The 23,625-nt window shown below is 51.1% G+C and overlaps 1 protein-coding gene across 3 annotated transcripts in view; it reads right to left on the bottom strand.

Annotated features, from left to right (window-relative positions):
* Positions 1-3,286, bottom strand: part of STRA6 (signaling receptor and transporter of retinol STRA6) — a 59,775-nt gene extending 56,489 nt beyond the window's left edge. The window contains exons 1-2 of one of the 3 annotated variants that reach the window (XM_074965848.1): positions 3,211-3,286; positions 2,802-2,882 (exon numbers count right to left, since the gene is read on the bottom strand). The gene's annotated coding sequence lies outside the window, so the exon portion shown is untranslated. Of the gene's footprint in view, positions 1-2,801; positions 2,883-2,962; positions 3,126-3,210 lie in introns of those variants that run through there. The other 2 variants (XM_074965847.1, XM_074965849.1) reach the window with 2 other exon arrangements.
* Between the last annotated feature and the right edge of the window lie 20,339 nt (positions 3,287-23,625).

The following is a 23,625-nucleotide window of genomic DNA, read 5'->3' as shown; positions in this document are numbered from 1 at the left end:
CCTCTAGCTAACCTCTGCCTGGGAAGGCTGGGGCTTTGATCACAGCAACACCAGTGAGATTGATGGTCTCAATAAAGGCCCTTCATAGTCTTCATTTCCCACTATCTATCACTCCCTGGGGAGCTTTTGCATCTCACCACTATGAAGTGGGAGGGGGGGGGAATGTGAGGCTGGGAGAGGTGGACTCCCCCCCCCCCCCCCCCGTGTAATGACAGTGTATTGTGCAGCTTTTAATAAAAATGATAAAGATCCATCTCCAGAACTGTTCTGGGAGCCTTTTTTATTTTTAAAAGGGATTTCGTTTAATTCAATTGAGCTTCGCACAGAGCTGAGGCAGGAATGAAACAAGACGGAGGGATCGGCTGTGGCTCGTCCAGAACTCCCCACAGCGCCTGCCGCATTTGTCTGTGCTGGGTTTGCTTAGTCTGTTAGATTTATTTATTTGCACCAGGGAGGGGCAGCTTTTCACACACACTGTTTGCACAGGTGCCAGTTAAGCAAAACAGCTGTCAGCTTACCAACGGTTAAACAAATCCATGAAGAAATCATTAGCCATTTGCTCTTAAATTCAATCATCCCCTACTGGCATCAAGATGCAACCTGATGATGTAGTGTAATAAATCTGTGGCTGCACAGGAATTCATGCTAATCACCATAGTGCCTGTGATATCACTGTGGTAGTGGCGGTAGAACTCAGAGCCTCCTGCTCCAAAATCACCAACCCCTCCCCACTTTTGCTAAAGGAGAATCTCCCTATTAGCTGTTAGCAGTATAGGGTCTATGATACAGCTGTGTAGCTCTGATTCTATGCAGTAGAGAGCAGAGGAATATCCAATAAGGCCAGTGCAGGCCAAATCCTGAAAGGTATTTAGGTGACCAACTCATTGATTTCAAGACCTTTGAGGATCAGGGCCTATGTTATGTAACATGGATATATTAGCATACTGCCTATTTTTTAAGAGGTGGGCCTCATCGGCCACTGCAGGGCAGCCCCTGCCACACCCCATGTGAGGGGAGAACGGGGTGATTTCCTGGAGGGGGGACACAACTGGCTCTGTGCCTGAAGTAGAGGCCCCCTGCACTGAGGGCATTCTCCAAGACTGTCCTTATGCCTGCCCTATGGCCTCTGCTCCAACCTCGCTAGCACAATGGGCTTCACGGAAACACTGAATTAGGCCAAAGTGGCCAAGCACAGCCCCTGTGAAGCCAGCCATCTCTGCACTTGTGCTTTAGGCCCAGATTTTTGAAGCTATGTAGACACTACTGCGCTTGGCGTCACACCACCACACCAATTTAGGAGTATAAATCTCTCTTTCAAAAGGGATTTAGACACCTAGGCATCTAAACCCCATCAACTAGAATTCTGGCTCCCCAATTCCTAAGTCCCTTTTGAAAGGAGGAGTCAGGCGCCTCAATCAATTAGGCATTGCGATGCTGAGCGCAATGCCTACATAGCTTTACAGACCTGCGCCTTGGTGGCAAGGGGGCATGGAGACACCAGTGATCTCGGTAGCCCATGAAGTCCAGAGCCTTTGGAATTGCCCCAGTACAGCACTAGTGAGAGCGAGAAACACATTCATGGGGCAAGGGAAGTCCCAGAATATTCCATGCCCTTGTCACCCACATAGCATTCCCTTGCACACAGGAAGCCTCCTGGAGGTCAGCAGCACCCCCTACCTCCACTGCCTCCAGCCTGGTGGGAGTGGGAGACCCTGAAAGGACAAGCGCATTTACTGTTGTGGCAGTCTGGGCAAGAGGGCACTTCTCTGGCTGTTTGCAAGCAAGTTTGGTGTTCATAATGGAAGCACTCCTGGCTGGGGCCAGGCAGAGTGTGTTCAGGGGCTCTGCAAGCTTCCCCACTCCACACACATCTCTGCTGAGACACTTCACTGACTGCACCCCCTGCTATACCTGCCCTGTATCCTCAGCTTCCCCGCAGCTCTGCCAATCCTCCTCAAGCCAGGCCAGTAGCCAAGGCTGGATCCACAGACCAAGCAGCTGTATGCCAGTCCCCACCTGCGCTATTAACCCTTGAGCCCCTGACTCAACATTAAAGCAGCACATGGTGAAATGCTCAGAGACTGAAGGGAGACAATGGTGCCACCACTCCATGGAGCACTGAGCTGCAGCGCCTCTCCTAGACTGCTCAGCACCAAACAGGCTGGTCAGCCATGGAGAGTCTCCTCACCCCACCATCTGTCCTCACCACTGATCACCCAGCCTGCCAACAGTCCAAATAGCAGCCTGCAACAGTCACTGCACCCTAAGCCCCCCACTTCAGAAGCTAATTAGCTCACATGCCCCTGCTTGTAGCACATTTCCCCCTCCCCCATGCACCCTTGGCCACAGAACACATCCAATGACTGAACTGCAAGGGAGTGGGGGTGCATGGCAAAGCATGAGCCCCCAGTCTGGACAGCCTCTGAATGTTAGAACAGCTGCAGCTGGACTGGGCAGCTCAGACTAGCAGTTCTCAAAGTGACACTTGAAAGCTTATAATGGTGATTAGAAATCATGAGCTAAGCAAACTCAAGGAGGGTTCTAAATGCCTTTTGCTCATGTGATATTTTGAACATCAAGAACAGAATTAAGCGCCTCAAACAAACTCTCCCACAGACAGGAGCAGCAGATTAAAGTTTGCATTTATGAACTAGAGTAATAAATAGTGGAATGTCACTAGTCACATGCAGATTCAGTAGCCTGAATTTCCCTTATAGTTTGTCAGGCTAAAGTTTATAAACAAAGTCCCCCCTGCAGCAGGGAACAACAACTTAAGACAGCCCAACAAAGTAAAATGTTACCTTCTTCAGTCAACTCTTCTGAGAGGAGAGCAGATGCACAAAACTTCTCCTCTCCTCCGCAACAGTAGGAAGATGGTAATCCTGTTAAAAATACAGTCTCATTGAGAGAAACTTACAGATCAGCCACTTTCCTGCTTTCTCTCCCTGTATTTCAAAGTTACCTCAAGAGCTAGTTGTCTGGAGGCAAGTGCACTCAGCAACTGCTGCAGCTGCTCCTGTGTTTCCTAATCTGATCAGAGGATCCCAGCAGAGATGCAGCCATGCAAGCTTAAAGGCAAAGTTCAGCACACCGGAGAGAGGAGACTCTCTACTGCTGGGGAACTTTATCCCCTCCATTGCTAAGAGGGCTTGGCACGGGGCCACCCCAGGGTTTAGAAAATTAAAAGCAACCAGTCAGTGCTTTGCTCACCCTTTGATTATCAACCACATTTCTGGAGAGTCTTCAGACAGCTCTCCGCCCCAGCACTTTGTCCACTCTGCAGTTCCCCCACCCCACGTAACACACACACAGACCACTAAGAGCTGTAGTGAACCCAGAGCCCTGAGGGACCAAACTCCAGCAAAATAGCCCCCACTTTCACCTGTGCTGGCCGACATGAAAGGCAGGAGAGCAGATCTCCAGCTGGGGTAAATCAGCATAGCTCCACTGGAGTCAATGGGCCAGCTCATCAGCTTGTGTAAATCAGAAAGACCCCATTGATTTCAGTAGAGCTATGGCAATTTACATCAGCTGAGAATCTGGCCCAGGAGCTTCCCTCTCTTTCCTCTATGTCTGACTTGCTCTGTTCCTTTGCCCTGCTACCTCTAGTTGCTCCAAATATATGAGGAGGGCTTCTCTGGCCTAGCCCCAATTCAACATGGCTTGGGGAGAGAGCTGAGTTAACTCAGTTTTTGGTTGTGTGTGACTATAGCAAGGGCGAAAGGGCCGGTTGACAGCCCTAGAGACTTAAGTCCTCTCTAGTCACAGGATAGGTACAGCTCAGCCAACAGCAGTGCAAGCTTCCTCACTGCCAGCGTAACTGTGCCCTGTCTGCTGTTAACTGACCTGATGGGAGGGCATTTGCAGTGTAGAGCACCCACATGAGTCATCCCCCAGCAAGTGCAAACCTGGTGCATTGCTACCCTGCATCCCCACTTGTACTGTTCCTCAGTCTTCCTCCTGTACCTACCTATTGTAGAGATACCTATCTCTAGGTACCTAGCCCACAGAAGCAGTGGCTTCTGGGAGATTTCAGAAAGCCTTCTGGAATACTTCCATGAACCCAGGAAATTTGTGTGGAAGAGGGCAGATTCCCCTAGTCTTTTGGGAAACTTGCATAATTCCCCACAGACCATGTGTGGAGACTGAGTCCAGCAGCCCATGCAGCTTCTCAGGAGGGCAGGTGACATTTGTTCACACAGAAAGGCCTTTTGACGAAACAAATCTTCATGAAAAGTTGTTGACGTAGTCGAACTTAGAGTCAAGCAAGCACAGGAAATGCAGGATATTCCAACATTGGCTTTTGTTCCAAATCAGGATGAAAAGTTGAAACATCTAATTTTCTCATGGAACAAAATGTTGATTTTGGAATTTTTCAATAGAAATTAAACATGTCAATATTCTCCAGTTAAAACATTTAATTTCAGTTTGTTGAACTGACCTGAAACATTTCATTTTGAGGCATTTCAATGTTAAATTGCATTTATTATTTCTCTTAGTATATAATTTATATATAGATAGATGTAATTTATTTATGTGAACTAATGTTGCCAATTGTCTTGTGGGAGCTGTAGTTCAGAATGCCTGATGCCCCCATTCTCCTCTGTGGACCAGTGTTCCCTGGACAGACTACATTTCCCATTATGCACTTGCAGCTGTGTGACTCCCAAGATGCACTACATCAGAGGGAAGACTCTGTTGTATCATGGGAGATGTAGTCCAGCCAGGGAGCTCAGCCCATAAGAGAGAAAGGGGGCACCGAATCACATTCCCATGGGCAACATGTCACAATAGGGAACTGCAGATTAATGTTGAATGTTTCAGTTCAGTTCAACAAACCAAAATATTTCAGTTCAGGTTCCCCAGAAGAGCAGCCCACCCAGCAAATGAGGATCAGGCCAGGAGAGATGTCATTATGGATGAACTGAGCTGGGTGTGCCAAGGATGGACCCAGCGGCAGCTACTTGCACTGAGGAGGCAGGGTGATGTGGATCTCGTGACACTGGGAGGTAGGTGCCTCATGAGAGGCTACCTCTGTCCTTTTACAAACATGAGGGGTGGTATTTATAAGAACCCAGAAAACCCTTCTCCCATCTCCAGAACCTGCAAAATCAGTCCCCTTCTGTGCATATTAAAATAGCAACCTGCACATTGGCATATTAGCCCCCTTGTTTCCTACTTCCACCTCCCCATGCCAGCTGCCATCAGCACAGTTGTGTCAGGATCCTGGCTGTACCCCAGACAGATTCCAAAAATCCTGGTACAGTATCAGGCATGTCCCAGGCCCTTCCCTCACCCCCCTGCTCTGGAGGTAGTTTTCCTCCTCCCTGTCTTTTGTGATTATGCTGCAAAGAACTTCCATGTTGTGCTGGGTGTAATACACAAAGGGCTGGACTGGGAGTTGGGGTTCTGTTGTCAGGTCTGCCACTGATCTACTGTGTGACCTTGGACAAGTCACTTCCTCTCTTCCCCCTGCTTTGTCTGCCTGGTCTATTTCGACCAATCTCTTTAGGACAGGGACTGTCTCACGAAATGTGCCTACATCACCTAGCACAAGGAGGCCTGACTTCGGTTGGGGCCACTAGACCTTACTGCTGGGCAAAACCCTGCAGTCCTGACAGAGGTTAAACTCCCTTTGAACTCAAAGGGCATTTTCCATGACTAAGGACTAGAGCAGGGATTGGCAACCTTTGGCACGCAGCCCACCAGGGAAAGCCCCTGGCAGGCCGGGTCAGTTTGTTTACCTGCCGCGTCCGCAGGTTCGGCCAATCTCAGCTCTCACTGGCCACGGTTCGCTGTCCCAGGCCAATGGGGGCTGCGGGAAGGGCAGCCAGCAAATCCTTAGGCTCGCGCCGCTTCCAGCAGTCCCCATTGGCCTGGAGCGGCGAACCACGGCCAGTGGGAGCTGCGATCAGCCGAACCTGCAGACGCGGCAGGTAAACAAACCAGCCTGGCCCACCAGGGGCTTTCCCTGGCGGGCCGCATGCCAAAGGTTGCCGATCCCTGGACTAGAGAAATGCTACACGGTTTGGGATCATCAGATGTCTTTTATTAAAAGTATCTGATCTTGCTTCCAGTTAAGTTTATGAGATGTCATTACATTACCGACCATGGGAGCCAGATAGGATCCACAGTGTTTGACAGAGATCCTAATGTTATGTAATTCTCCACCTCTAACTATCCCAAACTGTAATCATAGAATCATAGAATATCAGGGTTGGAAGTGACCTCAGGAGATCATCTAGTCCAACCCCCTGCTCAAAGCAGGACCAATCCCCAACTAAATCATCCCAGCCAGGGCTTTGTCAAGCCTGACCTTAAAAACCTCTAAGGAAGGAGATTCCACCACCTCCCTAGGTAACCCATTCCAGTGCTTCACCACCCTCCTAGTGAAAAAGTTTTTCCTAATATCCAACATAAACCTCCCCCACTGCAACTTGAGACCATTACTCCTTGTTCTGTCATCTGCTACCACTGGGAACAGTCTAGATCCATCCTCTTTAGAACCCCCTTTCAGGCAGTTGAAAGCAGCTGTCAAATCTCCCCTCATTCTTCTCTTCCTCAGACTAAATAATCCCAGTTCCCCCAGCCTCTCCTCATAAACCATGTGCTCCAGCCCCCTAATCATTTTTGTTGCCCTCCACTGGACTCTTTCCAATTTTTCCACATCCTTCTTGTAGTGTGGCGCCCAAAACTGGACACAGTACTCCAGATGAGGCCTCACCAATGTCGAATAGAGGGGAATGATCACATTCCTCGATCTGCTGGCAATGCTCCTACTAATGCAGCCCAATATGCCGTTAGCCTTCTTGGCAACAAGGGCTCACTGCTGACTCATATCCAGGTTCTTGTCCACTGTCACCCCTAGGTCCTTTTCTGCAGAACTACTGCCTAGCCACTCGGTCCTTAGTTCGTAGCAGTGCCTGGGACTCTGCATTTGTCCTTGTTGAACCTCTTCAGATTTGTTTTGGCCCAATCTTCTAATTTGTCTAGGGCCCTCTGTATCCTATCCCTACCCTCCAGCATATCTACCACTCTTCCCAGTTTAGTGTCATCTGCAAACTTCCTGAGGGTGAACTCCACACCATCCTCCAGATCATTTATGAAGATATTGAACAAAACCGGCCCCAGGACTGATCCTTGGGGGACTCCACTTGATACCGGCTGCCAACTAGACATGGAGCCATTGATCACTACCCGTTGAGCCCGACAATCTAGCCAACTTTCTACTCACCTTGTAGTGCATCCATCCAGCCCATACTTCTTTAACTTGCTGACAAGAATACTGTGGGAGACCGTGTCAAAAGCTTTGCTAAAGTCAAGGAATAACACGTCCACTGCTTTCCCTTCATCCACAGAACCAGTTATCTCATCATAGAAGGCAATTAGATTAGTCAGGCATGACTTTCCCTTGGTGAATCCATGCTGACTGTTCCTGATCACTTTCCTCTCCTCAAAGTGCTTCAGAATTGATTCCTTGAGGACATGCTCCATGATTTTTCCGGGGACTGAGGTGAGGCTGACTGGCCTGTAGTTCCCAGGATCCTCCTTCTTCCCTTTTTTAAAGATTGGCACTACATTAACCTTTTTCCAGTCTTCCGGGACTTCCCCCGATCGCCATGAGTTTTCAAAGATAATGGCCAATGGCTCTGCAATCACATCCGCCAGTTCCTTGAGCACTCTCGGATGCAACGCATCCGGCCCCATGGACTTGTGCACGTCCAGCTTTTGTGCACGTCCCTTCTTGTTACCCATCACATCCCTTGCTACCTGCAACTCCAGTTGAGTTTTGGCCTTCCTGATTACACCCCTGCATGCTCAAGCAATATTTTTATACTCCTCCCTAGTCATCTTTGTATATCTCATTAGATTAATTGAAAATTCATGTTTGATCACATAATTAATGACTGTATTCTAATGTATTTGCATAGTGGATTAAAGAAAATTAGCCAAGATGCTTAAGGAAATATAGGGGACAAGATTTTATATTTTCACACATTATAGCTTAATGGGGTTTCAATTACAGTTATGCACAACTTTCAGAGCAAATACCATTACAATCATGATCCCACACCAAAACTCTGGATCCTAACTATTTTGGCACTTGAAAGCAAGGATTATAATCCTCTAGTGATTTACTTAGATGCTTAATTTGCCCCCTTGAATAGTCCCCATTGATTTAATTGGGTGCCACCTCACTATTAGGCCTTTTTTTCAAAAGAAAAGGAGGACTTGTGGCACCGTAGAGACTAACAAATTTATTTGAGCATAAGCTTTCATCATGCATCTGATGAAGTGAGCTGTAGCTCACAAAAGCTTATGCTCAAATAAATTTGTTAGTCTCTAAGGTGCCACAAGTCCTCCTTTTCTTTTTGAGGATACAGACTAACACGGCTGCTACTCTGAAACCTTTTTTTCAGATCATTTATGAATATGTTGAATAGGACTGGTCCCAGCACAGACACCTGAGGGACACCGCTATTTACCTTTCTCCATTCTGAAAACTGACCATTTATTCCTACCCTTTGTTTCCTATCTTTTAACCAGATGCCAATCCATCAGAGGACCTTCCCTCTTATCACATGACAGCTTACTTTACTTAAGAGGCTTTGGTGAGGGACATTCCCAAAGGCTTTCTGAAAATCTAAGTAAACTATATCCTCTGGATTACCCTTGTCCACATGCTTGTTGACCCTCTTAAAGAATTCTAGCAGATTGGTGAGGCATGATTTCCCTTTACAAAAAGCATGTTGACTCTTCCCCAACAAATTATGTTAATCTATGTGTTTGACAATTTTGTTCTTCACTATAGTTTCAACCAGTTTGCCTGATACTGAAATCAGGTTTACCAGCCTGTAATTGCCGAGATCAATCTCTGGAGCCCTTTTTAAAAATTGGTGTCACGTTAGCCATACTCCAGTCATTTGGTGCAGAAGCTGATTTAAATGATACGTTACAGACTACAATTGGTAGTTCTGCAATTTCACATTTGAGTTAATTCAGAACTCTTGGGTGAATACCATCAGGTCCTGGAGACTTATTACTGTTTAGTTTATCAATTTGTTCCAAAACCTCCCCTAATGACACCTGAATCTGGGACAGTTCCTCAGATTTGTCACCTAAAAAGAATAGAACTATTTCTGTCTGGTAGTATGGGATTGTTTCCCTCTGCTCCAGCTGGATGTTCTCCTTCCCTGAGACTTTCATCCTCAACAGCACAGAGGCTGTTGCACCAGGGGTGGGACCATTCTACTGTGTCCCAGAAAGTCTCATCTATGTACCTCTCTGTCTCCCTTAGCTCCTCCAGTTTAGCCACTCTGGTCTCCAAAGCCCGTACATGGTCTCTGAGGGCCAGAAGCTCCTTGCACCAAATGCACACATACACCCCTGCCCATAGGGCACGTAATCATACATGCTACATTGGGTGCAATAAACTGGATAGCCCCCACTCTGTTGCTGGACTTCTACCCTAAATTATCTTTTTACTCCTGAAGTTAGTTCCTTTGTTGAGATTTTGTTTTTATCAGGAGGTGTTTTTGGCTTTAAGTTTAAAGAATGTTAAGTGTATCTAACCCCCCCATTCTCCCACTCCCTCTGTAAACTCCCTGGCAAAACTCTCCTGTTAGCCCTGGTCTTCCTGAATAGCCCTGCCCCTTGGTTAAGGGTTGATGGGTGCTAAAGGGCTTAGGGATCAAAGCCTAGTTAAGAAGTTCTCAGCCTTGCCTAGCAGGCTGCTAGGCTCAGCACACACATGGTCAGCACACGGTCCCCCAAACAAACAGACCACATGGTATATTTCAGTCAAGCAGCAAGTACACCACAAACACAAACACACACACTACATACAACAGACTTATCCCAAAGGTCACGCAATCACTCCTCCTTCACCTGGAGAACTCCCTTGCAAAACTCCTCTGTTAGCCAGTCCTGTTCACTAGCTCCTCTCAAAAAATCTCTGGTTAAAAAAGGGAGATTCAATGTCTTGTCCAAGGTTACATGGAATCAGATTGGTTCTCTCATATCTTTGCTGTACTGAGGGCAGAAAGGGGGCAAATGTGGTTAAGTCATCTTGGCACCTCCATAATTCTGACACAGGGTTGGGGCCTGCCAGTCTCAGGGTTGTTCTTAATAGCAGCTATGTGTAATAGCCCCTGCCTATCCTCTATACTATCAGACAAGAAGCCATTCCTCCATGACTGTGGTATAGTGGTTAGAGAAGAGGACAGGGACTCAGGAGAGCTAGAGTGCCCTCTCAGTTCTGCCACTGACTTGCCACGTGTCCCCCAGCCTGCTACAGTTAGCGTCAGCCATGGGAGCAGCAGCACCAGGGGTGAGCACAGCGAGTTAAGCTAGCAAGTGCAGGCAGGCTGACCCGCAGCTAGTGTGCGTCTGTAGCTCCACAGAGTTGGGGAGCTGGTCAGTACTCAGCATCTCTTCGCCCACCCCTGCTGTCAGCTGCAGGCTAATTTTCCAGCGCAGGCAAACCCTGTGAGTTACCTTCCGAGGAATGTGGGCATGGTTTGTTACCCTGTTTGAGCATAGGCGCCGACTTCCTCTCTACCCGGGGGGTTGACCCCCCCTCCACCCTAGGCCTGCCCCAACTCCATCCCATCCTCCAAGCCCCCACCCATGCCTCACCTCTTTCCACCCCTGCTCCGCCCCCACCCCCACTCCACCCCTTCTCCAAGGCCCCACCCCCACCCTGCCTCTTCCTGCACCTGCTCCAACCCACCCCACCTCTTCCCACCCCTCCCCCGAGCAAGCCCCATCCCCCCTCCCTCCCAGTGCCTCCTGCATGCCACTGAACAGCTGTTCTGTGGCATGCAGGAGGTGCTGAGAGGGAGGGGGAGGAGTTGATCGGTGGGGCCACCAGTGGGCAGGAGGTGCTGGGGGGAGGCGGGGAGCTTGGCTGCCAATGGGTGCTAAGCACCCCCAAATTTTTTTCCATGGGTGCTCCAGACCTGGAATACCCATGGGGTCGGTGCCTATGTGTCTGAGGGCCTTCCAGGAAAACCACGACACACTATTTAAATCCAAGGTTTCAGAGTAGCAGCCGTGTTAGTCTGTATTCGCAAAAAGAAAAGGAGTACTAGTGGCATCTTAGAGACAACCAATTTATTTGAGCATAAGCTTTCGTGAGCTACAGCTCACTTCCAAGTGCCTTTTAGACATGGGCAGACAGATGATTAAAGGGTAGCAAGTAAGTGGATCTATGGGCCAGGTCTTCAGCTGGTGTAAATCAGCACAGACCCACTGAAGTCAAAGCAGCTATTAGGACTCTGCCCTATTGGGGTTTGTCAGATCTGTTTGAAAGCTTTGAATGATCCCCCTGAAAATCTGCCACTTTCATGTCTCCCTCAGTGATCAAGCTGTAACTCCACAGAAATTCCTTCTTACACCATGAAGGGTGAAATCCTGAGTTTTTACTCAAGCAAATCTCCCATTGAAGACAATGGCATTACTCCAGATTTACAGCAGGGTATCTGAAATTGGAATATGGCCTTGTGTGAGTATTGCAGAATTTGGCATGTAGAAAATACTCTGGCCAACCCAGCTCCGGCTCAGTTTCATTGTAAAGGTACTTAAACCAATAGGAATAAACCATTCAAATTAGTAAGCAGGGAACAGGATCTAACTGAGGAAATAAAGTAATCTGGGTGAGGGCCAGACAGTGCCAATTGGTGGTTACATTAGCCCAATGCCCACATCATTACTGATCTTACAGCTGGTCTGTCCAGATCAATATCACAATCATTATTAAACACCACACAGGGAACCACTCCACCCTCCATCCCACCTCAGGAATGTTATTTCCCTTGATCTGGGTTATTACCCCATCAGTTTAGCGTCCATGGAGAGATTCTAGTGTCAGACATGGCCTCCGATAATGAGGCCTAGTGGTATGAGCATGGATCAAAGCTAGGTATAGGGTGGGCCTGGGCCAAGGGTGGTGTTGGAATCAAGATCTGGGAGTAGGCCAGGGTCACAACCAAGATCAGAGTCTGTAGACAAACCAGGGTCAGAACTGTAGCCAGAGTCCAGGTGCAGGCCAGAGGTTGAAGCGAGAGTCCAAAGACACACGAAGTTGATACCAGAGCCAGACTCCAGATACAAGCTGGAGGTCAAAACCAAACAGTCAGAGTTCAAGGGTTTTGGGAGGATTAGGAGGCTGCGGCTAGGCTGGAGTGAGGTTAGTACAGGGCAAAAACAAGACTCAGGCAAGGCTGGTGCAGGGGCTGTGGCAGAGGCAGAGGTAGGGGCTGTGACGGGGCAGTCTGGGAGTCTCTGGAGTCTGGTGCACTGCGTGGCACCAGGACAGTTCCTGACCCGGTAGTGCTGTTGCTCAGACGGATCTGCAGCTCTGCTGGGGTTGTGGAAATACTGGAGCCTGGGCTCATCTGACCCAGGCTCTGCTCAGTGACAGGTTGCTGTTCCATGCCTGAGGGCTCACTCACTGCAAACTCTGTTGAGTGCTGAGTCACCAGAGCACCTATTGAAGCACTGGGGAATCTAAAGGCCCCTCCCCTGAGCCTAAGGGGAGAAGCCTCCAAACCCAGGCATCAAATGATAATGGGGGACAACAAAGGAGAAAACAGGGACGCGAGGGGGCTCAGAGGCTTAAAAGCAGGGAGCCAGAGGGGCACACTGAGCAGAGAACCCTGGCCAGTGCCCACTGCCAATTGAAGGCATCCAGGGAGCCAGTGGACGTGGCCCAAGGAACTCTACCTGGATACATGAACCAAGGGAGGAGACTGTCGCAGAGCACCTCCCCATCTAGCATCCTCTTCCTGGTATGGTGGATGGTCTTGTGACTTCATGGGGCCAGGGATAGGGTGTGCATAGAGCAGGAGGTGCAGGGAAAAGAGCAGCCAGAACATGAGGAGGAAGTTCTGGAGGAGCCAGAAAAGGGGCTGCAGCCTGCTGCACTCCAGGTAGATGTGCTCCCGGGTATCCCTCGCGCTGCAGAAAGGGCAAGTGTCAGGGGCAGGGGTCAACCTCATCAGGTACACACCCGTGCTCACGGCTCTGTGAAGGAGCTGCCAACTGATATCCCTGGCGGGCCACCAGATCAGGGTGGAATACAGACTGGCCCACTGGGGCTCCTCACTCTCCACAGTTGGTAGGAGGTCCCACCACTTGGTGTCAGGGTGGGACATGATAGTGTGGAAGTGAAGGGTGTGGAGCATGCAGCTGTGTCCTAGGCATGGTTTGGAAATGGACTGGCTGCAGGTCACACAGCCAGCTTGGGTGGTGTGGCGGGGCGTGGGGGAGAGAGCAGCTGCGGGGCTCACAGGGCAGGAACCCGATGACAAGGTACAGAAGGCCAGGGGTGAGGGGTGGGCAAGGAGAACCTGCCTGCAGGGCCCACTCAAGGAAGGCCTGAGAGGTAGACAGGTAAGGTTGCCCTACCCTCCCGGAGTACACAGCAGGGACATGACGGGTGGAGAGCCCCGTGTACTGACTCACTGCAGCAGCTGTGCAAGCAGCCCTGGTTTGGCTGAGAGTTTGCCTAACATCTAGGGCCTGACCCAAAGTCCAGCTGATTCCAGGGGGCTGTGAATCAGACCTTTACCCAACTACCTTCAAAGCAGACTCTTGATTTACACCAGTGTAACTGAGAAGAGACTCATGCCCAATGGTTAGCAAGGCAGAGACCATTGAAGGGATTTCAGCTGGGAAACGTTTGCTAATGGAAAGGCCAATATGAAGGGAAGAGGAATGGAGAGTGAACCACCAGAAGGAAGCAGAAGAGAGGCTAGTAGCTGCGTGGCCCCTGATTTGACCTTCCTTGCCATACCTTGAAGCGATCCCTGCAGGGCTAACATTCAGCTGCTCCAGGGAATCTTGTGCTGTGTCTAGAGAGAGGACAACAGCCTCTGGGGCTCTCGCTGACATTAAACTCCCTTGGTAACTTAGGGCATGTCTTCACTAGCAAAGTTCTGTGTAGTCATGGCACCAGTGGTGGGAGATAGCTCTCCCAGTGCTGTAAAAAAGCCACCTCCACGAGGGGAATAGCTACCAGCACTGGGAGCATGGCTCCCAGTGCAGGTGCACTGTCTACACTGGCACTTTACAGCGCTGAAACTTGCTGCGCTCAGGGGGGTGTTTTTTCACACCCCTGAGTGAGAAAGTTGCAGCACTGGAAAGTGCCAGTGTAGACAAACCCTGAGAGTTCACTCTGGTATTTGCTGATGATGCTGGAACCCCTGGGTAGAATTTCAGCCCCATCAGTGGTTGCTGGCTACCTTTGCTGTGTGTTGCTTAGACCCAGGGCATACTGCTGTCACTGACATGTCACGGCACAGCATGGTCCCTGTTTAAAGGCCTTTTAGAGGGCAGGCTTGGCTGTGTCTGAGTGCACCTGCTTGAACCTCGTGCTGAGGGACATCACCCGCCTTGCTGGGACCCCCACCTTCCTTTCTAAGGCCCATGCTGTGGTGAGGCTGAGGGCATGGGACATCCTCCAGCCTGCACCAGCGTCTGTCGGCTTCACTGATCCCAATCTGCACAAACTGCCCTTACCCTGTTCCCAACAACTCCTTCCTGGCCAAGTCACAAGTCCACACTATCACCCTCATCCTCCTCAGCCAGGTCAGGCACCACCCCTTGCCGGGCTGCAGAGACTCAGCCTTCCTGGGGATGCCACCCTACCTGTCCATCTGCTCCTTCAGCTTATCCTATGGGGCTCTTCCTTCTCCCCCTGTGCTCTGTCTGACCCTTTAGGAGGGCCCTCTTTGCCTCAGCTACAGCCACTCCCTGTGCGCTGAAGACTCTGCCTCTCCCACTGCAACCCCCTGTGTCAAGAATGTACAGACAAACCCAAGTGTGCCCCTGGCAGGTGTGAACTGGAGCCATATCCAAGGGAGAACCAATGACCAGAGCTCAGCGAGATGTTGAGAGCCCTGCACACCCTTGACTCCCATTAGCACTTCCACGGGCAGGATCAGGCCCCAGCACCTCAAGCCTGGCCTATACTGAGTATGTCCCTCAGATGCATACCTCCTCCAATATAGCACGCTGTGTGTTATAGCAAGGCATTGCCTTGGCTCGCTCCCTCATTCAGCAGCAAGCTGTGTTTGCTGGAAGGCGGTGCCAGTTTGCATCTAGTTACCTGGTTTCATGGCAAACAAACTGAGTTCAAAGCACCGCTTCCTCCCCCTCCCCTTCTCCCTCCTGTGGAGCCCGGGAGACAGGAGGTCATGCTGTGGATCGCTCTGTGCAACACACTCAGCTTGGCTGCTCTCCTGGAATCACCAAAGGACGCCCCCCTCCCCCCACCCACCCCGGGGCTGATATGGTTTGTGAATGCCCACTATGACTGAAAAGATGTGACAGGGACATGCCACCGACAGGTAGCTCCAGGCACTTTGTCACTACAAAGGAAAGCAACCATTTTAAAGAAAATCCAGGTTTGGAGGGGAGAAACGAGAGCTCGGCTGTTGGCCCGTGCATGGAAGTGATGCCTGAAACCATGGGCTCCTCTCTAGAGGGCTGTCTGCTGTGGCAAAAGGAGGGACTCACTGCAGACTGGGGCACAGATCTGCTAGATCTCAGGGCATTTTAGGGGGATCACAGAGCAATCAGTGGCTGCCTGTTGTCCGTGGTTCCCTGCCCCCATTCCCTGGGAAAGTCTCTCCCCATGGCTTACAGGGCGGCAGAACCCCGCATCCCCATGACCCTGCAAAGGGCACAACTGAAGGCTGAGGAGAAGACCCTCGACTTTGAGTTTGAGGTGGTGAATGTGCAGTTCAATGAAAAGGGCCGATATGCCCTGAGGCTGACAGTGGAAAACCCACTGCTGGAGGGGTCCGGGGCTGGGGTGTGCCTGCGGGTGAACGAGGGAGATGTACTCTATACCAGCTCGGGGACCACTGATGTCATTGAGCAAAGCAATCTCAGCGGTGAGAGGAGGAGGTTCCTCTTCACCTTGCCCAAAGGTAAGAGGCTGGCTGTGAGGGGCCAGAGAGGAGTGAGAGGCCCACCCCTGAGCCTTTCATTGAATTCAGATCTCACCAGCTCAGGATCGACATAGGGATCGATTCGTCACCGATACCTGGAATCCAAGGGCTTGAGTCCCGCTTGAGCTATGGCCCTTAGACTGGCACTAAAGGGTCATAGAACAGGCCTAAACCTAGGCATACCCCAGTGCCAGCTCTGAAGCAGGCCATGGGCAGGCTGGTCATGGAGTGTGGATGGGCTGGGGCAGAAGGGAGCATCAGATGCAGGGGAGCACATGACTGGGGCAGGAGTGGGCATCAAACCCAGAGGAGCTCAGGGCTGAGGCAGGTGGGGGTGTCAGACCCAGGGGAGTACGGGGCTGAGGCAAGAGGGGGTGTCAGACCCAGGGGAGCGTGCGGCTGGGGCAGGAAGGGATGGTGAGACCCAGGGAAGCACGAGGCTGGGATAGGAGGGGTCGTCAGACCCACGGGAACATGGGGCTTGGGCAGGAGGGGGCATCAGACCCAGGGGAGCGCGGGGCTTGGGCAGGAGCAGGGGGTCAGACACAGGGAAGGATGGGGCTGGGGCTGGGGCAGGCAGAGGCGTCAGACCCAGGGGAACACGGGGCTGCGGCAGGAGGGGGTGACAGACCCAGGGGAGTGCAGGGCTGGGGCAGGAGGGGGCGTCAGACGCAGGGGAGCCCAGGGCTGGGGAAAGTGGAAGCCACTTTCCTGAGATAATTCAGCCATTGAGCTCCAAACTTGGCCCCTGTAACATCTGCTTGTGGGGTTTTTGGGAGCCAGGATTCTGCAAGAATGACAAGAACCATGATGTGCGACTCCGGATCGAGGCCCTGCAGCTCTGCGGGCCCTCACTGAAGAGCAGCCTCCGGGCCGGGGAAGCCTTCTTCGCCATCTACCCCCGCACCAACCAGCCAAGGATGAACCTCTTCGCTGGGAAAGATGAGGACCTGTACCACTACAGCAACATCATGGCACTGCTGTGGGTGGGCGAGGATGAGCTGGCAATGCATTGTGGGAGGCTGGCCTACGCCATGTCCTTCCATGAGCACCGACTGCCTGCGAGGAAGGAGACACCAGTGTCTTCCTACCAGTTTTCACCCTGGCTGTCTGCAAGGAAGGATGGGGAACAAGATGGGGTGTATACCCCAAGAGTGCCTTTCCCAGCACCCCTCCTATCTCTGGATGGTCCCCTTCACAGCTACCCCCGCTCTACTCCAGAAGCATTGACATCATCTGCTTATCATTTGCCACCGATCGAGTCCCTCACCCTCTCTGCTGAGGTAGGGAATGCAGGGTTGCCAAGGTGTGCAGGGAAAAGCCTGCTGTGCTGCAATAGACAGGAATCCTGGTGAGACAGGCAGGAGCTGGAGGGGTGACTCAGGGGGCCAACCTTCAGGTGAAGTGCAAGATGCCAATGCTGCCACACTGAAATCATAGACTATCAGGGTTGGAAGGGACCTCAGGAGGTCATCTAGTGCAACCCCCTCCTCAAAGCAGGACCAAGCCCCATTTCCTCCCTAAATGGCCCCCTCAAGGATTGAACTCACAACCCTGGGTTTAGCAGGCTAATGCTCAAACCACTGAGCTATCCCTCCCCCCAACGTTGTCAGGTGTCTGGTTTTTGACTTCAATGGCCAGTCAAAAAGGGACTGTGACAGCTCCACAGTCGGTGGCACAGAGGGACTAAGGCAGGGTTCCTGCCTGCCCTGGCTCTGTGCAGCTCCCAGAAGCAGCCGGGATGTCCCTGCAGCCCCTACACGCAGGGATGGCCATGGGGGCACTGCACATCGCCCCCACCCTGAGCACTGGCTCCACAGCTCACATTGGCCAGGAACTGCAGCCAATGAGAGCTGTGGGGGCGGCGCCTGCGGGCGGAGGCCGTGCGCACAGCCCCCTGGCCTCTCTGCCTAGGAGCCAGACATGCTGGCTGCTTCTGGGAGCCGCCTGAAGTAAGCGCTGCCTAGCCGGATCCTGCACCTCAACTCCCTGCCCCAGCCCTAAGCCCCCTCACAGACCCTGAACCCCTCATTTCTGGCCTCACCCCACCCCTGCCAGAGACCATACCCCGACCTCCTGCCCAAGCTCTGAGCTCCCTCCCACACTCCAAACCCTCAGCTCCAGCACAGCGCCCACTCCCCCTCCCGCATCCCAGCCCTGAGTCCCCTCCTGTACTCCGAACCCTTCCACCCCCTCCTGCACCCCAAATCCCTCATCCCTACCCCCACCCCAGAGCCCACACCCCCAGCCAGAGCCCTCACCCCTCAAGTACCCCGACCACCTGCCCCAGCCCGGTGAAAGTGAGTGACGGTGGGAAGAGTAAGCGACGGAGGGAGAGGGATGGAGTGAGCGAGGGTGGGTCCTCAGAGAAGGGGCAGGGCAGGGTGGGTCCTCGGGGCAGGGGCAGGGCAAGGGTGTTCCGTTTTGTGCGATTAGAAAGTAGGCAACCCTACGATGAAATCCCAGTAGGATCCACACAGCTTACTGCCCTTCGAAGCCTCGGGAATCTGGCACTAGTGGAGCTATGACCATGTAGCTGTGGCATTGGTACAAACCCCAATGCAGTTGCAGCTACACTGGTGTTTGCAGGCAAACCTATATCGACAGGGATGTCCCAGGGGGCTGGCTCTTTAAGAGGAGATGAGTAGGAAAATGATTGTGGTCAGATGACAGGAAGGTCATGTGACTAAGGCAAGGCCTAGGGATATGTGGAAGTGTGCTGGGTGAGAAGCTGGGGAGCTGTAGCTGGTTTGCAGTACGACCTAGTATTCTTTAAGCAATGTATGACCCAATGTAGTTCCCTTTTCAACCAGTTCCATATTCACCTTTCAATTCTCATATTAATTCCCATCTTCTCTAATTTAACTAATAATTTCTCATGTGGAACTATATCAAATGCCTTACTGACATCCAGGCAGATTAGATCTACTGCATCTCCTTTGTCTAAAAAATCAGTTATCTTCTCAAAAGAGATATTAGTAACTTTGTTACTACCTCTTGAATCCAACAAGGCTACTTACTTTTTGCAATTCACCAAGCTTGGAACAGATCATTTGACTTTAGGAAACATCCTAACAGCCCTTTCTTATCTTAATCACCTGTTAATCACTCTGTTTATAAAAAAAGTTCTGACTCCCTGCCTCAGGGGCCCAAGCTGGGAGATGTCTCCTCTGCAGAACTCATTACATTGCACACTCAGGCTGCCTGCCTGAAGCCTGCAGTTTGGGGAGTGCAAATGCCCCTCCAAACTCCATCCATAGGTACAGAGTCTGGGCATGATCCAGAGCCTGGAGAAGGTGAGGCCTTCCCCTGGATCCCGAGGAGATGAGCTGCTGTGTGGACAGCTGCTTCCTCGTGTAGCTTTCCTGGCAGCATGGCTCCAGCCAGAACCATGCTCTTATTGGCAGGATGTATTTGTAGCTGAGCAGCAGAGGCCTCAGATGGGTCCCAGAAGGAGGCAGAGTTGTATTGGCACCCGACCTGATCACTGCATGGCAATCCAGTGGGTCTGCATAAGACAGCACCATGGAGGATGGCCAGTTCCCTAGCTCTTCTAGCTCTCACTAAGCCCCATGGAGCCTGACCCTGCTTGGAGAAGTTTCTGGGGGTCCCAGGGAAAGGTGCCATAGAGGCGGTATTCTTCCCTGTGGAGCCCAGGGCAGAGAGGAACCCCTCCACCACCTTGGCAGAGAGGGGTGGTCTGGTGCATTTTGGGTAAGAGCAGGTCTGCTTTGGGAGACCATGAGGCTACTGGGGACTGGAAGGGAGCAGACAGGCCAAGATGTGCTGAATTTCTGACAGCACCTCGGCCTGCATCATGGCTGGCTCCTTCTGAAATATTGCTTGTTGTCTTCTCTTTAGCAGGTGCATGAGCTGCCTGGTGAGCCTGACCAAAGAGCCTTCCCAGAGCTAAGGAATGACTCTGCAGATAAAGTCTGCTCCTCCTCCTCTCCCTCTTCCTCACCAGCTGTGCCAAGGCGATTGCTGAGCAATGTCAGTTTCCACCTTTCTTCACCAGGACACAGCCCAGAGCTGGGATCCCAGGACCCCTTCGCTGGGGTGCAGGTAAGTGAAGGGGTTTGCCTCATTGTCTCATCCACTGGATGTGAGGCTCTGGCAGCAGATGGTGTTCTTTGCTGGAGACTTGCTGGGGAAATGAGGCATCATGCCATTTCCTGGGCTGCTTTGGTTGTGGGTTCCAAGTTATCTAGACTGGAACTGGACCAGGTCTATTTAGACTATCCTATCCAGTCCATCCCTCAGGCTCTGAGTGAGGATGCCCCAGGTCACGTATTATCCAGTGCTTTTTGAAATGACCCATGGGATTTGGCTTCCGTCACCCCCCTTGGGAGATCCTTCCAGTCTCCTGGGCCTCACTGCGGGAAATGCCTACCCTGGCTACATGTATCTAACTTGAAGCCAGTGGAGTTCCCCCAGAATGAATTTGATCAGTTTGACTCTTCATATCTTGTCCTAGCCCAGTCCCGCCCGTCGCCTGCCATTGCATTGCTTCCCTCCTGCCATATGGTGCTCCAGTGAGGTTGAGAGAGAGAAAAAAAATGGGGCCTTGGAAACACAAGATCCGAATCCAGTGTGGGAAGCAAGCCAAAGCATTCCAGCTGATTCATTCCTGCTGCCTGGTGATTCAATTATGAGGGGAGGCCAGGGGGAATTGCTCAGCCTCTTGCTAATCTCCCTATTCTTAGTGCTCTGTTCCTACACTCTGTCTATGCTACACTAGTGTGAGCGCTTCACAGACACTAGTGAATTTATCCTCCCAGCCCCTCTGGGAGGTAGAGGTGGCTGAAGCCTTTGATCCTGCCTTTGTATTGTTGGTAGTTGGAGCAGTATTAATATATGGAGCTGCGGCTGCTGACTGTGCAGATTCCAGGAAGGACAGCTCCCAGGAGCCTGTGACATCACTCTGCAAAAACTGCAGTCACTGGGGTTTGTGATTCCGGTGCTTAGAGAGTGGCTGGACAGCACTGTACTGGAGGAGGGGGAGGGAGCATGTCCCTGACTGCATATGAATGAACATACTGGTCAGGCCACACCGAGCTCTTGCCGGTTCCATCTCTTGCTTTGGATCCGAGCTGATAAGGAGGCCTCACCTTCTGGTCTCAAGGGGGTGTTGCATGGTGGTTGCAATCTAGATCATCGCCAGGGATTGAACCGGGCACCTCTGGGGTAAAATCACAAGCCCCTATGTCTTGAGTTGAAGGATTAAAGCCCAGCTTCTCCTAGGTATTTAGATACCTAGTGCTTAAGGATCTGGGACTAACCCTCCTCCTCTCCCCGCAGCTGGGAGCTGTAGCAGAGTCCTATCTTCTTTGGATCAGACTCGGGGGGGGGGGGGGGCTCATGATGATGAGGACACACCATGCACAGAGGGTTATCATTATCCAGTCCATGACATGCCCAGTGCACAGGCCCTGAGCACCCCCTCCCCTGAAGTACAGGAGAACTCACACCATTCCCACCCCATCTGGGATGTCCTACCTCCCCAGAGGGGACAAGATTTCACCTGATAGGACCAGCTTTGTTGTCGTCATGCTCAGGGGGGCTTTTAATTATTTTTTTAAGAAACCACAGGTTTGGGAGATGTTTTCACCCTTTCCCATGATCATTGTGACCCCAGATGCCAGAGAATGAAACTGACTAAAAGCAAAAGTGAAACCGATCAGTTTGTTTTCACTGCCCAGATGTGGAAGAAACCACCTGCAGGAAGTGGTGGATGAATGTTTTAAACATTGATTCAGTTTCTCTAATCTCAGGAGTTATAGTTGCAAACACAGGGAGACGCCTAATCAGTGTTGCCAACTCTGGCAATATTGAGTGGGTTGCTTAAAGCCTCAGCTCCTTGAGACCAGTGATTATGGGAGGATTTCAGTTGTTGTTTTCTTTCAAGTAAGCTTTTTAGCCCTCAGGGAGAGAAGCTGGAAAAAATGAGACTTCTAAAGTTTCGAACTAAAAGGCAAAAAAACAGGGTAAACGTATTATTTTTGTAACATCTCATGATTTTGGGGGCCTGACTTGTGACTTTGGAAGTGCTTTGGGGTGGCAATACCACATCTTTATTTTACTGCATCGTTATCACTTGTATTAAGGCCCCAGTCAGGAATCGGGGCCCCAGTGTACTCGGTGTTATGCAAACATGTCATAAATTGGCAGCCCCAACTATCCTGTCCTCTGTGGGGTTTTTTGTTTTGTTTGTTTGGGTTTTTTAAATGATAATAAACACTCAGGCAGAGTCTTTGGGCCTGATTCTCATTTACACATGGGCTCCCTTACACTGATCTGATTGTGTAAAGGGGCTTTGTAGTGGGGTAAATATAATTTAGGTTCAGAGGGGTGCAAAGGGACTGTCGTGAACATGTGAACCTTTGCCTTTCTTAATCCTTGTTGCATAGAGAACCAACAGTTCCTTTTCACTGGTACTAGCGAAGCCCTAGGCTTTATGGGCCAGCTTCTGTGAGGTGCTGAGCACTTTGTCCCATTGAAGACCAGGAGAGGAAGGTGCTGAGCATCTTGGAGGAAGCCTTCAGCATCTTGAAGCAAGGGCTCATCGGCATACAGCCAGCGCTGCTGAAAGTGGAGACATTTGTCAATGGCAAGAAGAGAGGGAGCCTCTCCCCCCACCCCGCATAATAAGCAGAACATTCACTGGGTGGAGAGGATTATTGGTGAGCCTGGATTGAGTTTGCCCAGCAACTGTGTAGGTGCAAGCCCTTTGGAACAGGGGGCGAAGGAAATCAATAGTAATCAACGTGAGCTGGAGTGATTGCAAGGTAAAGTTAAGGTAGCAGCCTCAGCATGAGCTGGGGGTGGCAGAGGAGGCATTAGCAAATGCAATTTATAACCTCAGTTCCCAGGTCCCCAGGGGGAGTGTGACAAGCTAACGCAGCAATAAATCGTGCTGCACTGATGTAACTCTGGAATGACTTTATTTAAAAATTGAAAACCAGGAAGTAGGCAAGTGTTAACTCTGCATTCTCCTGGTTAAGGGGGAGATTAATGCACCTGTGCACTCTGGTGACAGAAGATCCAATGGTGACTGGATGTTTCTGTTGCTCTGTGTGGGGAGGAAAACACACTTATTTATATATTTGTCATCAAAATACATTACCTGGCATCTAGGGCTGGATCCTCAGCCCCTGCAGCTGGAGGGCTTCCCTCAAAGGTCTGGCTTAAGATTCCCCTGAAGCAGAGGATACTGTGAGGGTGCGTGGGGAGTGCAGCTGGCCTAGCTAGCTCAGTGGCATACACAGCTCACTCCCTTTTTACGCCAAGGGAGCTTGTTGGGGGTGGCGCAGGTGGGGGGAGCATATCACACGCAGAGGGAGGAGTACAGTCTAGAGTACACTGATCATAGAACAGTTCATATGGGACTATGGCGCAGCATAAAGAGTAAAGGCTGCTCTAAGTTACACCTGGAACCATTTTGGTTCGTAGTGTCCCCCTGGGTCTGCTTAGAGTCACCTTTCCACTCCCACTCTTCAGCTTAGTCACAGTACAGCTATGGAGTCTGTCCCTGCTGTATCGGGCAACATACAAAAGCCACACCAGTGGAAGATATGTTACTGGAACATGCTGGACACTACAAAACTGACCAGCTCTGCAATGTACTATCATGTAGCTATAATAGTTGAGATTTCAAACAAGTCTA

Source organism: Natator depressus, chromosome 10 (assembly GCF_965152275.1).
Source record: "Natator depressus isolate rNatDep1 chromosome 10, rNatDep2.hap1, whole genome shotgun sequence".
NCBI lineage: Eukaryota > Metazoa > Chordata > Testudines > Cheloniidae > Natator > Natator depressus.
Note: the sequence above shows the minus strand (reverse complement) of the source record. Positions and strands in the feature narration are given on the sequence as shown.